The sequence below is a fragment of the Spinacia oleracea genome, chromosome 6, assembly GCF_020520425.1.
Source record: "Spinacia oleracea cultivar Varoflay chromosome 6, BTI_SOV_V1, whole genome shotgun sequence".
Lineage (NCBI taxonomy): Eukaryota > Viridiplantae > Streptophyta > Magnoliopsida > Caryophyllales > Amaranthaceae > Spinacia > Spinacia oleracea.
This window is the reverse complement of record NC_079492.1, coordinates 24,541,936-24,560,592: the sequence shown is the minus strand read 5'-3', so window position 1 is coordinate 24,560,592 and position 18,657 is coordinate 24,541,936. Positions and strand designations below refer to the sequence as shown.

Here is an 18,657-nt window from a genome sequence, read left to right as displayed (position 1 = left end):
GATCTTCCAATCTTGAATAAAGTACTATTAGGACGTTATAGGTTTCTACTATTCAAAGTTAGGTCTTTCGTGGAGAACTGCCATCAGTTTTTTGCTTCTTTCTAGTTTAATGTATTTACTCCAGATTCTGGTATAGGTCTTTCTGTTTTAGTCTTGTTTTTCAGTTTATCTCCCATATATCTTGACATTAGAACCTTTATATGGTGCACATTCCACCACTAGTAGAAAAAACCCTTATTGCAGCGGGCTTTTAGACCCCTGTTGCAGCGTACATCGTATGCTGCAACTGGAGGGCCTGCAACAAGTCTGAACTTGTTGCAGCGTACAATGTTCGCTGCAAAAAGTGGTTTTTTTACAGCGTACATATGTATGTACGCTGCAACAAGTGCCAAAAAATTGGCAAAAATTTGGACTTGTTGCAGCGTACATATATATGTACGCTGTAAAAAACTCAACTTTTTACAACGTACATATATTTGTAGGCTGCAACAAGTCTGGAATTTTGCGAAATTTTTTTCCCTTGTTGCAGCGTACAATATATATGTACGCTGCAACAAAGCAATTTTAGCGGGAAAATTCTAATCTTGTTTAGGGATACCTAGAGTGCCTTGCACCAAATATATAAACCTGTCAAAACAATAATAGAATAACGCAACCTGTATAACAAATATAAAAACAACAACTGGAGTTTTGTATATTTCCCAAAACCAAAAGTGCACATACCGATACATTTAAATATATTTACGTTCCAATTTCAACGTACGCATACATTTTAACATAAAAGATTGTTCTATAACATCTAAACCAACTCGATCAAGCGCCCTCAGGTCAATAATAAATACTTGGTGGTAAAAAACTTCGTCTATTGCTCACGAACCACATCAATTTCCTCACTAGCATAAGGCGCATTCCTCGGAGTGTAGACCTTTACAAAAACAGAAATTTCTATTAAACATTAGTTTAAATACAAATTAAATATCACATTTTAACATTCAAGCAACTAATGACAATGTCCTAATAGTCTAAAATGAGTCCTTAGGTTTTTTAGTTCAAAGTTGGGAGCGAAAATGTCATTTTAGCATAAATATGACCTATAGCGACCCAATGAGCCTTAAAGGTGCATAAATAGATTGGAACGGGTCTTATAAAGTTAAAATTATGCATATTAAACATGTAATAAGTTTAAAATGAGTCCTTAGGTTCTTTATTTTAAAGTTGGGAGCGAAAATGTCTCATTTTAGCCTAAATATGACCTATAACGATCAAACAAACATTAAATGTGCATAAATAGATTAGAATAAGTCTTAGAAACTTAAAACTAAGCATATCAATCATAGAATAAGTTTAAAATGAGTCCTTAGGTTCTTAAGTTCAAAGTTGGGAGCGAAAATGTCATTTTAGCCTAAATATGACCTATAACGATCAAACAAGCATTAAATGTGCATAAATAGATTAGAATAAGTCTTAGAAACTTAAACTAACCATATTAATCATATCATAAGTTTAAAATGAGTCCTTAGGTTCTTAAGTTCAGAGTTGAGAGCGAAAATATCATTTTAGCCTAAATATGACCTATAACGACCCAATGAGCCTTAAAGGTGCATAAATAGATTGGAACGAGTCTTATAAAGTTAAAATTATGCATATTAAACATGTAATAAGTTTAAAATGAGTCCTTAGGTTCTTTATTTTAAAGTTGGGAGCGAAAATGTCTCATTTTAGCCTAAATATGACCTATAACGATCAAACAAACATTAAAGGTGCATAAATAGATTAGAATAAGTCTTAGAAACTTAAAACTAAGCATATCAATCATAGAATAAGTTTAAAATGAGTCCTTAGTTTCTTAAGTTCAAAGTTGGGAGCGAAAATGTCATTTTAGCCTAAATATGACCTATAACGATCAAACAAGCATTAAATGTGCATAAATAGATTAGAATAAGTCTTAGAAACTTAAACTAAGCATATTAATCATATAATAAGTTTAAAATGAGTCCTTAGGTTCTTAAGTTCAGAGTTGAGAGCGAAAATGTCATTTTAGCCTAAATATGACCTATAACGACCCAATGAGCCTTAAAGGTGCATAAATAGATTGGAACGAGTCTTATAAAGTTAAAATTATGCATATTAAACATGTAATAAGTTTAAAATGAGTCCTTAGGTTCTTTATTTTAAAGTTGGGAGCGAAAATGACTCATTTTAGCCTAAATATGACCTATAATGATCAAACAAGCATTAAATGTGCATAAATAGATTAGAATAAGTCTTAGAAACTTAAAACTAAGCATATTAATCGTATAATAAGTTTAAAATGAGTCCTTAGGTTCTTAAGTTCAAAGTTGGGATCAAAAATGTCATTTTAGCCTAAATATGACCTATAACGATCAAACAAGCATTAATGTGCATAAATAGATTAGAATAAGTTTTAGAAACTTAAAACTAAGCATATTAATCATATAATAAGTTTAAAATGAGTCCTTAGGTTCTTAAGTTCAAAGTTGGGAGCGAAAATGCCATTTTAGCCTAAATATGACCTATAACAATCAAACAAGCACTAAATGTGCATAAATAGATTAGAATAAGTCTTAGAAACTTAAACTAAGCATATTAATCATATAATAAGTTTAAAATGAGTCCTTATTTTCTTAAGTTCAGAGTTGAGAGCGAAAATGTCATTTTAGCCTAAATATGACCTATAACGACCCAATGAGCCTTATAGGTGCATAAATAGATTGGAACGAGTCTTATGAAGTTAATATGTTTCTTGTTTTTGACAACTCTTTTGATTAATCAAGTTTCAGGTATTATTTTCATTTTTGTCTTTTCTTCGTTTTATGCTTTTAGATTGTTTAATTATTGTTCTTCGTTATTCATTAAACCCTAATTTGTCTTCTATTAATATCATGATCAATTATTCAATGTCTTTAATTTCTTTAAATATGTGTGAGTAGTATAATTATATGGTTTTAAGGGATACATGAATACATGAAAGGGGTTGACTTTATTGCTTTCAATTATTGATTAATTTACTATTTCTCCTATTGCTTCTTTTGGATTCTTGTCAATCTTGTTTGGCCAGACTTTATTGATTAAGTGTTGCAATATTAGATTATAATCTCACATCATGTAACATAATCTGGGTTTGTTACAGCTTAAGGCAGCTAGGGTGTAAGATGTAATACGGGATTGTATTAATTATTTACTTTCTCTCTCCATACGTCTCTACTATCTCTCCCTAAACAATTCTCTTAATTCTTCTGTTTTCTACATTTATAAACTTTTAATAACATTACAGGTTATTGCATAAACTCTAAATTTGGCTAAAGTTCAAACAATGAACTCCACATAAATATTTGCAAGGGAACATACCAAGCATTTTAAAATTGACAAACATGCATGACAAATAACCAAAACACAAAGGGGTCATAAAATCAATCTGGTCAAGTATGTTCAGTGGTTCATCTAGATACTCGATAATTTAAGCCAATCAGTTTACCAGATTGTTTTTGGAGTACTGGTTAATGGACGAGAAAGGTTCTCCATTTCTTCTTCCTTCTTGGCTAAAGCTGCTTTGAGGTTGGAAACCTAGCACAGAACAGAGTGATCACATGTTTCAACTGTCAGTTCAAACTTCAGAGACAGTAAGTTAACTATAAGGAAGTCAACAACTGTAAATACCTACTCTTTTAAGTCTTTTGTGTCTGCATTGTCTTGGTTTGCCCGAGCAGCACCAAGCTCCCCTGTAGATACACGCTAAGCAAATCCTAAAATTAATACGGAGTATATCTTTTGTAAATCAAAATGCTGAAAAAGTTATCTGGAACAACTCTGAGCAAATATTTAGAGACTGATGGACATGCTCACCAGTATTCGATGTTCCTGTGAGGAGGAAAACCCGTCAGACAGCAGCCCAAATTGTTGGCTATCCTAGTTGCATCTCATTATGGAAAATGCAAGTAACTGATGTGCAGATCAGTATGTGCAGATCAGTAGCCAGCTTAGCTGCCACAACTTTCAGATTGGGACCTTGCGCCTGCTCACTCTACCATAAACAACATTGAGTTCAGGTATTGTTGCAGATCAATCCAGATCACTAGGGGCACAAGCAGCATCGAGAGTTGATGTAAGCTCCTTCATGCAGGGAGAAAAAAATAGAAGTCGGAACCAAAAAAATTAAGAAGATATGTTGCAGAAATAAATCTAAGGCAGAAGTTATGGAAGATTCAAGAATTAAGAGATACTTATATGTACGGCATACCGTAGTGTCCAGAGCAGACCGTCATAATAAGAATGATCCACATTGGCATCAAACAGGATTCTACAGAATAACAGATATAACAGTGACCATTAAAACAAAGAATCGCCAAAATTGAAATTGCTAAACAAAAAAAGAAGTTTAAGAAGCCATTGACAACAGCAACAGCTCTAGTTTATTCCAGATATAGGAAGGCCTGCCTTTTGTTTCCTTGTCTTTAAAATAAAATAAAACAGCAACAACTCAAGCATGTATACATTTATTCCATTGGCAGGATCTGTGCAAGCCAAGTAAATACAGTTTTACCTCTAACCAACTAACCCAAAAATGACACTAAAGGTGCAGTATAATATATTATAATGATGCTACGTAATAATGACATGAGAAAATCTTATACCGAGTTACTGACTTACACCCCTGTACCATAAAACTCTGATAGAGGGGTGGGGGGGAGATAAATTGTTTCAAAAGAAAAAAGGTACACTCAGACAATTCAGAAGATTGAACAAACAAGAGTCGGGAGAAGTACACCTGTACACAGCTAACTGGGCCAACCCTCATAGAGAAAAAAAAACTCAAGAGATAAAAAATATTTAAAAAAGAACATTGAACTTGCTGAAGTCCCTGACAAAAATGGTGCTCAGGAGTCAGGATCAAGGCAGTCAGCTTACCGGGACACATCAAACTTTAAGATGTCAGAATATTGTATATTTATACTTAAGGTTAAAAAACGTTCTTTTTGGCGCACTTTGAGATTTAGTTTAAAACTTCTATCCAACACAGCAGCTGGAAACCCACTATTGATCTAAAATCAAGTCAGTGTCATGTCCTTGAGAGCACCATAAGAAGGTCACTTAAGCAAATCAAGTCAAATGGAACCACTTCACTCTAAACCATCAGAAACTATAAAAAGGAATCACATTACTACATTGCAACAAATCATGCACCTGTAATAGAATCAAGAATAAAAGAATAAAAATAACTAAACTTGAATCACAGGCTAGGACCACAAATTCCCTCCTCGACCGTCTTTCTAGATTTCCACCGTTGAGTCATGAGAAAAGATTCAATTGAATGGATTGTAAGTCACCAAGGAAGAGACAGTGTGGATCATCTGAGTTAATGAACTGAGTCGTGGCCTTCAGCAAGTTAGGTTCACGTTGGACCTGTGATTCACTAGAATCACTGCAGCAATCGGTAACAAGGTCTGGGGTCCAGCCCATGAACCAAGTAACATTATCATAGGACTACTTTACTATCCTTCAACGTTTTACTTGAGAAGGGAAAGTTACTTTCGCAAATATAGCTGTGACATACTCACCGCCTAAAACATTGACCAAGGGAGTAACTTCAGAACAACAAAAGCAAAAATGACTCTAAATATGCAAAGAGACTCTTCAATTTAACAAGAATTGCCTACTAGGATATAGCCAACCATGACAGAAAGCATTACATATATTCCTAAAATGAGTATCCAATGAAAAACCATACCAAGTATTATGCAAACAAGAAAACCCTCAGCATAAACTGAAAGGTAAAGTCACATTTATCAGGAAAGTTTTTGCCCACGTTCCGGGTTAGACTAATCATAATTACAAGAATTCATACTGAGGTAACTTCTTTCGCAATGAAAAGTCACTCACTTTCTACAACCACTCAAATTCTTGTTCACACTTTATAATCATTGAATTGAAAAATTACAATCGTCAAACAACAGAAACCTCAATTACAAGCTAAAACTTGCTTACATAGAAATGGAAAATCACAATCTCTAGTAAAGTTTTCTGCACCTACGTCACAAAAGACTAATCAAATCTGAAAAAATCATAATTCAACAACTTTCTTGCCAAAAGATTTGCTAACTTTCCAACACCAATTAATTTCTCATTTGATAAATATAATAGCAACCCAATTGAAAGAATTAGCCCAAATTTCACAAAAATAAATAAATAAAACAGTAATTAAGATCTGTAATAGGCTTCATAACCAACACATGTCGATTATTAAAGAAATAAGGTAGGGAAATTTGCAGCAACAACAGAAAAGCGAATCAAATTAGGGTTGAACAACAAGAACCTAATCAAAGCAAATTTTCACAAAAACCAAGACGAATTGTCACCCAATTTCAACAATTACTTGCAAAAAACCCCAAAAAAACCCAAAAAACCACGAATTAGAGAAAACTTAGAACAAAAAAGGGGGGATTCAGAAAAAAGCGTCGAAATGGGAGTTACATGGGGAAGAAACCGCGGCGAGAAAACGGGGGAGAATTCACGAAAAGGACCTCGGAATTGGGGGAATATGGCGGAGAAAGAAGGGATTTAGGAGAGAGAAAGAGAGCAGATGAAGAAGAAGAAGAATGAGGAGGTGAGAGAGTACGCGGTGTTAGAAATGGCTTCACGCAGGGAAAGCTGAGGGAAGAAGAGGGAGTACTGAGCGTGGATATGGTTCTCGAATTTGGTCCTTAGGTTTGAGATGAAATGTTTTTCTTAATTAGCTTTGCAGCGAAAAAAATTTACATGATTGCAGGGGGCTTTTATCTGTACGCTACAAAATAAATGGGCTATTGCAGTGGGCTTTTACTTTGTACGCTGCAAAAAACTCTCTTGCTGCGGGCAATTAATTTGTACGCTGCAACAACCCTTTATAAAGTTTGACCCGCGTTGACCTACTGGTTGTTGAAGCATATTATTACATGTACGCTGCAACAAGGGGGTTGCAACAGGGGTTTTTTCTACTAGTGCACTATACAAGTAAGCTAGCCTAGTACAAAAATTAGATATCATTACATAATTTCACAGAGCATATAAACATTGTCTTATGGAATATTATGCTTTCTGTGAATATAGAGACAGATGCTAGGTGATCCCCTAACTTATTTGGCGGTTGTTCATAATGTTGTTTGTTGTGTGTTTTAATTTGGTCGCTCTTGCTGGTTTTTCAATTGCAGGTTGAAAAAATGAAGGAGATTGCAAAATAGAAGGCTAAAGAGAAGAGGAAGCAATTGGAAGCAGAGGTGAGAAAAATGTGCTCAGAAGCATTGTTTTATTAATTCCAAAAATGAAGTAAATGCTTTTCATCAAATTAGTTTTCGTGGATTGGTAACTTACTAGGAGGTAAAATTTAATTAACTAGGAAGTAAAAATTAATGTTTGATTTCTTGGGTGTGGCTTTGTAGAATTTTTACCATTATTCAAAATGTTAATTAAAGGAAGTTCAAATATCCGTGTATGTAGAAAAAAATACAAGAATAACTAAAACCTGTTATCCTGTTTAAGTATTTTAGTAGATAACCTACACAGTTAACTGAAAAAATGACTGTCTGATTTATTTTCCTAGATAACATACTTTCTTGGTAAGCCGTACCAATCCTGTAAGTCTGTTGTATAAGTAGGGTGAATGAGAATGGTGTACTCATTCAGCAATATAAATAGTTGTGATACGTCTTTAGTAAATTTATTCTTTGACCCTTGAAGTCAATATCCAAATATTCAATTCAATGTCTGTTAAGAGAAGATTGTTAATAACAAAATAAAAAAAACCAGAGACTTGGTTCACCAGTTTTTGATAAACTCGAAGCTAAGTTGGCTAAAGCTGCCCTATCATTACCTGCAACAATGGGTTTTGAGTTTGGCAGCGGCTTTGCAAGTAGATGATGTAAAATTGTTTGTTTGTTTCGTACATCAGTTCCTACTGAGAAATGACTTTTACTGTTACTGCTGTTTGATTAGAGCTTGAATTTATCATGCGCTGGTACCTTTATGGCTGGTAGTGAACACAATGATGAGTTTTACAATGATTAGAGCTTGAATTTATCATGCGCAGGTACCTTTCTGTCGAGTATTAATGGTAGTCCCTCAATAGATTGCCTGGGATTATCAAAACTGTCTTTTTTCATTAGCAAGGAGGAATATCTAATGGTGAAACTATTTAGATGAAAATAGGCTTCAAGCCGACCTCTACAATTGGAGTGAGTTCTCTTTCATGTTATTGTTCTTGTTATTGTTCTTGTTCTTGCTCAAACTTTGAAATTAAATTGGTTCTGAGGGTCGTTTAAAAGCATAGAAATGATAATAAAAAAGTTGTGTTATCTTATGGTCTTGTAGAAGAAACAACATACTGTTACAAGAAGTAAAGAGGAAACAGATCCTATTGCCCGAGGGAGGCATGATCCCTGTGTTGTCTTACGAGGTTTGCTTCCTTTTTCAACTAATATAAGTTGGTGCTTCTCAATTCTAGTGTGCTAGAATCTGCCTGCCTTTGGTGGGACTCAATGCAATTCCATGGAACACAATTCTATTAGAAATATTAGTTAATTTATTTTTCTTTCAAATGTGTTCCACTGTATTAAGTGGACTGATAAAGTGGATGATTATGTGCGGATACTATTATATGAAAGTTTCAAGTTATCTAATGATCTAATCAGGCTGAATAGGTACGGCTGAACGGGTAGAGTGAACATCAGTTTTAAAAAATACACTAATATTTAGTTGCAACATGCGAGTATCCAATAAGAGAAATAAGTCGTACCATTCTATGTGAATTAGTGTCTGGTGAATGAACAAGATATCCATGTTGCTCGTTCTATATGACTTCCTGTGAAATAAATTTGTTCTTTGGAAAGTTAACTTTTATCCACCGATCCTCGATAATTTGTAACAAGCATCAATTGTTTTGACCACCAACAGTCCAATTATGAACCTTAAAACCAGGCTCTGAAAACTGATAAATCGACATCCAGTTTGTTCTATGAGTTGCGAATGGGGTATGAAGTGATGTTATGTGGGTTTGCTGCTGCAATAGGCCTCTGGTGGTGTTTTTTTTGTTGTGGATCAGTGGGATTGCAGTCCTGTTAGAATTTCAGTTGGTTTTTTTTTTAATTATTTTTTTAACAGTATATTCAAACAGATAACCAACAAAAACTAACTACACATTGACCCTAGCACTAATAGCTAGATTATGAGCTCTATGTACCCTATCTCTAGAACACTTAGTAACTAAAACTTGCAGTTTGGGGCTTCTCGTAGGGCTGATATTATTTCTATGTATCCATAATGCCCATAGAACCACCACAAACTCTATTCCCGTGCTGCTGTTGTTCCCATCCACCACAAACTCTATTCACCACAAATGTATAATAACCAATCTTTAATCCATTGTTGACCGCTGATGTTAGGGGCATTTCTTGTTTTTATTCCCAGATTACTCGCTTGTCGAATTTCAGTTGGTTGGTGTTGTTGGATGTATTGGTAACAAACTGTCAGATTTTTTCTGTAATATCCCTGTTTTCTTCGTTGCATTTTTGGGTTTAGGCGTATTGTTGATGATATATTGTGGTGTCCATGGGTTCTAAATACTAAGTCACTACTCCTGGTGGTGATTGTTAAATGGTGTCTTCTAGAGTGTTGGTTTTGTATTATCTCCTGCTGTTTTTTTTTTTTGGAGTTTTCTTGGTGCCTTAATACTCAGTAATTCAGAAGGAGTGTAGTCTAGGAATGAGATATTAGTTGATTGAGCGACTCCTTGATTAACTAGCCAATCCACCACGCGATTTCCTTCCCTGTAAACATGAGTGATTTTGATAGTCCAGTGTGTCTCATTGATCAAAGCAAGGCACCTGTTAATCAGATGCGTGAACTCCCCTCTGTCAGCCATATTTGATTGCAGCGTTTGAACGCAGGACAAGTTATCAACTTGGACTAGTAGCTTAGTGATACCCAACCTGCTTGCTAATTCCAAACCTCATATTAGAGCCATCCATTCTGCCTTAATAACATTACAGTGGCCAAGGTTCACACTTAGTGCAGAAACAAAGTTCCTCCCTGCATCTCGAATAATCGCCCCTCCACCTGCCGGGCTTGGAGAGCCTTTGGCCGCACTGTCAATGTTGAGAACATGCCACCCTGCTGGTGGGTGGGTCCAACGAGCATGAATCTCTTCCTTTGTTTTGTGGTGGTTGCCCTCCCTTTCCTGACTTTCTATGCTGGCCCTAGTCTCATTGTAACGAACCATAATGAATGTTCCAATCTCTGCTGGGATTTCATTCGCTCTGACTTTCTATGCTGGCTACTTGCTGTTTTGTTTTTGGAGTTTTCAACCTGCCTTAATGCTGATGCCCTTTAGTTTAGGCAACCAAATAAATTGCCCTTAATATATTGCTGGTTGTATTCAAAGTTTTATTCAGATGTTTATGTCTTTCTCATCATTCATGTTATCGTTAATCGGTAAATGAGTCGATTTTTTTAAATTATGCTTTGTTTAACTACTAATTAATAATTATGCTACTTATTACAGTTTTCTGAAGAAACTTATTCATCGGAAAATGTGGATGAGGTTAGAGACATGTGGGTCGAGTATTTGCTCAAGCAAAAAGCGGATCAAGAAAACAAAGTTGATGGTATGGAAATAACTCCATGAGTTTCGGTTCCAATTGTTGGTAAATTGGTGTGGATGATTATATTTTGGAATTGATTTTTGTTTTACGTTTTTGGAAATTGCTATCTAAAGTTTGACGCTTATGTAAATCACAGTTTATGTAAAGCTTGCGTTTTGAGCATTACTTGTGGGAAATATTTTTTTTGGTAATATATGGATAATGGAGTTGTTCTCGAATTATTACAAATTATTTATTATAGCAGGTGTGGTTTTGTGCGTTTGATGCCGGCTGGTCGGTATTTATAGAGGTGTAAACGCAGGTGTTATGTGTATATTAATGCAGTGCCTGCTGGCCGGTATTTTAGAGTTGTAAACGCAGGTTGAATATGCATATTAATTAGTTCTGAATATATCGCTGATCGACCAGCTGTATTATTCTGCTATTATCGATTTTTTTGTTTATAGAAAAAAAAAAGGTTGCAAAGAGACCCGTCAGGTGTAATAAAGGCTCTCTAGTTATAATAATAAAAAAATTCAAAGAGACCCCATATCTAAGATATTAGGTCTTAGTTTGTAAAAAATAATAATAATAAAAATAACAAAGATCGAGACCCCCTATCTATATATGAGGTCTTAACTGCTTTAATAAACAAAAATAAAAATATTCAAAGAGACCTCCTATCCTACTTATGGGGTCTGAACAATTTAAAAAACAGATCTCCCATCTCTAATAAGGGGTCTCTTTCCCTTCTAAATTATTTTCACTAGCTTTTACATAAGAGACCCTCTTTCTTACGTGGGGGGTCTCTAGATTTTAATAAACAGACCCCCTCTCGATGAGGGGGTCTCTTTATCAAAGAGAAATGTGAGATAGAGGCCCCTTGAAAGGAGACTCTTAAGCCATTTTGGAAGGGTCTCTTTGCCCTTTTTTGTAGTAGTGTTAAAACCAACATTTAATTGATAAAACCAACCTTGAGACACACTTAGGAGTATTACTGCCACGTGATTATGTTAAAGGCTAATTAACTCAACTAATGCAGCGGAATAAATCAAAATACTTCTCTTTATTATATAATAATAATTGAAATAACAAAAATGTATTTTTGGATTAATTCGAAATCAAAACCATAAGAAAACCAAATCCTTAAAATAAAACCAACTTAAATGAAATCCTTAGCTAGGTGGAACTCTCCATTAATCCCATATGTAAGCATGTCACATCGTCACATTCAGTTCCTGAAAATTGCTCACCAGAAGGTAAACTAGGCCAAGCCAAAACTAATAAGAAATACTGGTTAGCAAAAGCTAAGTACGAATATACGCAAGACATGTAAAACATTAATATATAGTTGAACATACTTTCAAAAACCATTTAATTCAAACTTGCTTAATTGAAATCACATTAGATTCATTTTCCAAATTTAGAAACTTTCCATAAATAGTAACTTTCCATGAATAGTAACTTTCCAAATATAGTAACTTTTCAAAAGTATAAACATTTCAAGAATTAAGATTTTCAAAATAGAAACTTTCCAAAAGTAGAAACATTTCATAAAAAGAAATATTTGTTATGAAATTAGGGAGAAAAGGGGAGAGAGGAAGAGAGAAACTGACGGTTACCATCTTATTCCAATTGATATAATATGTACATATACATGTATTATATAGGATAAGGATGTCAGGGGTATAATAGGCATCCATAATACAATATATTTATAACACTCCCCCTTTGATGTCCATTATCTAAAATAATACAATGGCCCTGTAATATATACATGAGGTGATGCCTCGTTAAAAACCTTACTAGAAAAACCATGTGGGATAAAAACTTAGTGAAGGAAAAGAGTACAACACTCATCATAATACGCTTGGGATGTTGCCTCGTTAAAAACCTTTACCAGGAAAACCCAATGGGACAAAACCATGGTTAAAGGGAAAAAAGTGCAACGCGTATTTTCTCCCCCTGATGAATTCATCACTTGAGATCTTCCAATTCAATGAACCTAATATTGTTGATAACTTTTCAAATGTAGCAACATGTATCTCCTTGAAAGTTGATTCTCCACACTTTGACTTGAATTTTCAAATCTTCACTTGTATGCGCTACGTGAGTATTTATATCACCAGACTTTTGACAATAATACCTGAAATAAATATATTTTCTTGTACATAATATTACAAAATGTATCCGTTCATATTGGACATATATAAACCTTCTTCTGGAGGTCATAAGTAGTAGTAATCATCAATGTTGATCAAAATTTCTCTAATCATACTTTCATGGCAATACATGATAATCAATAACATCAATGTCCAACTTATAGTATAATATAACTAATAAGGTAATTTTTGGTTCTTCTGGACCATAAAATAAAACTCAATGTAAGGACATTACATACTCTTATCTTATAATTTTGAATCAACTCATATTTGTACAAGAATTTTTCCGTGAATAAACTAATATGTATATTTCATGATTCTCAGGTACTCAAACTACTGGTTGAGACGACAGTTCAAAAACACTCTTCAAGAGTTTAGATAATATTTGATCAATGTTATGACATTCAAATGTAAAACTTAAAGGGATAGATGTTTAAGAACATCATGAATAATTTCTTCAGGAACTTTTCTTATTTGCATGACTCATAACATGTTATTAAATCAACATTATATATATATACTTCTTTCGCAACTATTCGCCCATTGGAGTAAGAAACTCCTCTTATAATATTCATAAAGTTGCAAATCCGTCTTACCATTCTTTGGATGCATATTCATATACGACATCATAATAGTTTTGAAACATGTAATATGAAATTATAAATGGACAATCCACATCATACCATGATAAAACATAAAAACAAACTAAATGTATGATGAATGATGCATTTACCTATTAACTACACATGTATATGAATGTAAGACTCAAATGCAAAACACTGTACAGTGTGGATATTTCAAATCCATAACTTGTTGGACTTCAGGTCCATGAGCTCATTTGATCATTATAATATGTCTACATCGAAATAGACATAAATTTATAATCCCCTATTCAATCCATTATTTCTCGCATATGCATTATATTTCGGTTCTATCATATACCGGTATCATCAAAATTCTTCAACATATACTTTACATGCTATTCATCAATGATATCTGAATAATTATTCAATAGGTACCATTCATCTTTTCTCACGGGCCATCTATTATAGTTCAGATATCTATACCACTTCAAGGGTATTTCATACACTATATATTAGTGTTTTCTTTATTTTCAATAATATCATCAACTGCATTATCTTACCCTTTTCATATAAATAAATATATATCTCATCATTATGTTGGAACCGTATATACAATCTACACTTCAGGTGTAGAGATTTAAATAAATATTGGCAAGATATATATTTCTCAACACTTACTATATGTAACATCGAGCACTATGACTATCATATACCTTTATGTCTTTAGACATGTAAAATTTAACATAATTAAGTCATAGATATTCATGTCCAAATATATTTTGAGGACCTAAAGTTGGCATGTACACTTACTCATATGGGGATCAATATATTATATTTCAATTTTGCCAACTTATTCTAGCTCGTCTCCCCTTAAGTTGGGAAATATTTTCAATATATTATGGGGAATAAAATCTTTCACCAACTAATAATACAATTTTCAGCGTGTATTAATAAATGCTTCATACTTTCCTTCTCTTCTGGAGATTAATATTGATCATGGGGAGTAGATGCACTATGCAGTTGTATTCTTTTCATATTTTCTCATTTCGTGTTGATATATGATTGCACCAATCAAGAGATTTATGATACTCAAATCAATCACAAAACACTTGTAAACTTCTTGGTGATCTTCAAGTCACTTACTATCATTTTGGTGAACTTCGGGTCACTTACTATCATGGTGAACTTCAAGTTGTTAGGTTATGATACATATGATATTACATAAATCATGCGGAAACAACCATTAACCCAGGATTACATATTATTTACACATAATCATATAGCATAATTTAGATGCATACTCTTTGTTGCGTGCCCTCCCTAGCTGCGCCCGAACCGAACAAGAACAAGTCTTTAGGACTCCAAGTGTCGTCCCTCCGTAGATAGTCCACAGCACGTCCGGATCCGCCTTAAGATTGACCAACTAGAATCGCCCTTAAGGTACTAGAATTTTCGGCACTTTTGAGCAAGATGTGTGGCTGAATTTTTCTCTCAAAAACTCTCTTTGAATACTTTGAAACTCGTTATAAATTGTGAACCCAGGCCACATATTTATAGGGGTATGGAAAGGGAATTGGAATCCTATTCAGATACAAATTAATTAAACCTAGAATCCTACAAGAACTCTAATTAATTAATTTATCAAATAGAATTAGGAATTTAATCATTAACCGAACTCTGCACGTTTTAGGAATCGTGCATGAACACAAACACTTACGCACACACACACGGCAGCCACGATGGGCCGCCCATGCGCGTGCGTGCGAGCAGCAGCCCACGCAGCGAGACCTACGCGAGCTACAAGCCCACGCAAGCACCTGCGCGCGCTGCCACGGCCTGCTGGGCCTGGCCTTGCGCTGGGCCTGGCGTGGCCTTGGCTGTTCGTGTGGCGCGCTTGGCTTGCTGGGCGATGGCCTGGCTTCGTGCTGGGCCCCGTCCGGCAGGCCTCGTCCGATGCTTATTCGTACGATACGCTTCCGATTAAATTTCCGATTCCGGAATTCATTTCCGATACGAACAATATTTAATACTTTCGATTCCGGAATTAATTTCCGTTTCGAACAAATATTTAATATTTCCGTTTCCGGAATTATTTTCCGATTCCGATAATATTTCCGATTCTGACAATATTTCCGTTTCCGGCAATATTTCCGATTCTGGTAATATTTCCATTTCCAATAATATTTTCCGATACGTACCATGTTTCCGTTTCCGGCAACATCTACGACTTGGATAATATTTATATTTCCGATACGATCCATATTTCCGTTTCCGGTAATATCATCGTTTCCGGAGTATTCATTTCTTGCCTGTGACGATCTCAGCTCCCACTGAAACCAAGATCCGTCGATTCCGAATATTCATAGATGGAGTATTTAATGCCATTAAATACTTGATCCGTTTACGTACTATTTGTGTGACCCTACGTGTTCAGTCAAGAGTAAGCTGTGGATTAATATCATTAATTCCACTTGAACTGAAGCGGCCTCTAGCTAGGCATTCAGCTCACTTGATTTCACTGAATTATTAACTTGTTAATTAATACTGAACCCCATTTATTAGACTTATCATAGAATGCATACTTGGACCAAGGGCATTATTTCCTTCAGTCTCCCACTTGTCCTTAGGGACAAGTGTGCATTTCCTAATTCCTTTGTCGCTCGATGCTTGCTCTTGAACATAAGGTAAGAGTTGTCATCCTTATTATGTCCAGAGGTGTTCCTCGGTTTCAGAGTTCAACTGATCAAATAAACAGATAATCATAGCCTATGATTCATCCGAGCACGGCCATGCATTTCACAGTTTCTAGCTCTCCGAGTGGCCTTGTACAACTTTTAAGCATCTCATCCCGATTTATGGGAGGACAATCCCAATCTTGCGATCTTGAGATTAGACTTCGTTTGATAGGTGATTACCTGAGCGTTGCCTTTATAGCCTCCTTTTACGGTGCGACGGTTGGTCAACGTCAAAGCAACCAGTTCTCAAACAAGTAATCTCAAATCACTCAGGTATTGAGGATTTAGTGTCTAATAATTTAATGAAATTTACTTATGACAGACTTTCATCTCTTACAGTAAAGTTTCATAGGTCTTGTCCGATACTAGTCTTCCCAAAGTAAGTATCTATGCAAATGATTATGACATTGCCATGTCCACATAGTTCAAGAAACAGAACTACTAGTCATCTTGCATTCTAATCGTCTAACGTTTTCTATGCGTCCAATTTTATAGAAAACTCCGATTAGGGACCATTTTCAACCTTTGACATTCAAGTTCACTTGATAAACATTTCTTAGTCACAGGACTGGTCCTGACAGTCTATCTTGAATATATCGTCAAATTGAAGGGACTCATCATTTAATAAACCACAAATTAAATGGAAAAATGAATTCTTTTCATTTATTGTGAATGATTAACCAATAATGTTTTACAAAGATTTAAACTCTAAAACTTTAAAACATTAAATAGAGACATCAAAGCCATTCTCCAATATGCTTGATTCCCATAGCTGCAGTGTGCGAGTTGTGCTTCGCTTGCGGCAGAGGTTTAGTCAATGGATCTGATATGTTGTCATCAGTTCCAATTTTGCTTATCTCGACTTCTTTTCTTTCAACGAACTCTCGTAGAAGGTGAAATCTACGAAGTACATGCTTGACTCTCTGGTGGTGTCTAGGCTCTTTTGCCTGTGCAATAGCTCCGTTATTGTCCCAATACAGGGCTATTGGTCCTTTATGAAGGAAATAATGCCCTTGGTCCAAGTATGCATTCTATGTTAAGTCTAATAAATGCGGTTCAGTATTAATTGACAAGTTAATAATTCAGTGAGATCAAGTGAGCTGAATGCCTAGCTAGAGGCCGCTTCAGTTCAAGTGGAATTAATGATATTAATCCACAGCTTACTCTTGACTGAACCCGTAGGGTCACACAAATAGTACGTAAACGGATCAAGTATCTAATGGCATTAGATACTCTATCTATGAATATTCGGAACCGACGGATCTTGGTTTCAGTGGGAGCTAAGATCGTCACAGGCAAGAAATGAATACTCCGGAAACGATGATATTGCCGGAAACGGAAATATGGATCGTATCGGAAATATAAATATTATCCAAGTCGTAGATGTTACAAGAAACGGAAACATGGTACGTATCGGAAAATATTATCGGAAATGGAAATATTGCCAGAATCGGAAATATTGCCGGAAACGGAAATATTGTCAGAATCGGAAATATTACCGGAATCGGAAAATAATTCCGGAAACGGAAATATTAAATATTTGTTCGAAACGGAAATTAATTCCGGAATCGGAAATATTAAATATTGTTCGTATCGGAAATGAATTCCGGAATCGGAAAATTTAATCGGAAGCGCATCGTACGAATAAGCATCGGACGAGGCCTGCCGGACGAGGCCCAGCACGAAGCCAGGCCATCGCCCAGCAAGCCAAGCGCGCCGCACAAACAGCAAGGCCAGGCCCAGCAGGCTGCGCGCAGCGCGCAGCGCGCACAGCGCGCACAGCACGCGCAGCGCACAGCGCGCACAGCGCGCGCAGCGCGCAGCGCGCGCGGGCGCTGAGTGGGCTGCTGCTCGCGCGCACGCATGAGGCCTATCGTGGCTGTCGTGCGTGTGTGTGCAAGTGTTTGTGTTCGTGCACGTTTCCTAAAACATGCAGAGTTCGGTTAATGATTAAATTCCTAATTCTAATTGATAAATTAATTAAATTAGAGTTCTTGTAGGATTCTAAGTTTGATTAATTTGTATCTGAATAGGATTTCGATTCCCTTTCCATACCGCTATAAATATGAGGCTAGGGCTCACAATTTATAACACAAGTTTCAAAGTATTCAAAAGTGAGTTTTTTGAGAGAAAATTCAAACACACATCTTGCTCAAATTGCCGAAATTTTCTAGTACCTTAAGGGCGATTCTAGTTGGTCAATCTTAAGGCGGATCCGGACGTGCTGTGGACTATCTACGGAGGGACGACACTTGGAGTCCTAAAGACTTGTTCTTGTTCGGTTCGGGCGCAGCTAGGGAAGGCACGCAACAAAGAGTATGCATCTATTCTATGCTAAATGATTATGTGTAAATAATATGTATTCCTGGGTTTATGGTTTTTCCGCATGATTTATGAATTGTCATATGTATCATAACCTAACAGTGGTATCACGAGCCCCTTATTATTTTCATAATCTAAATTGCATGAACATGGTTAAATATTACAAATTTGCAAGAATTAAAAGGGGTGATTAATTTTCGTAATTGTTAATTAATTGCAAATTGCG

General features: G+C 35.5%; 1 long non-coding RNA gene across 1 annotated transcript; it reads left to right on the top strand.

Moving 5' to 3' along the window:
• Positions 1-7,199: 7,199 nt before the first annotated feature.
• On the top strand, positions 7,200-11,076 carry LOC130462744 (uncharacterized). The gene is made up of 4 exons (XR_008923488.1): positions 7,200-7,271; positions 8,081-8,225; positions 8,362-8,446; positions 10,550-11,076. It is a non-coding gene; the product is annotated as an uncharacterized lncRNA (long non-coding RNA).
• The last annotated feature ends 7,581 nt before the right edge of the window (positions 11,077-18,657 follow it).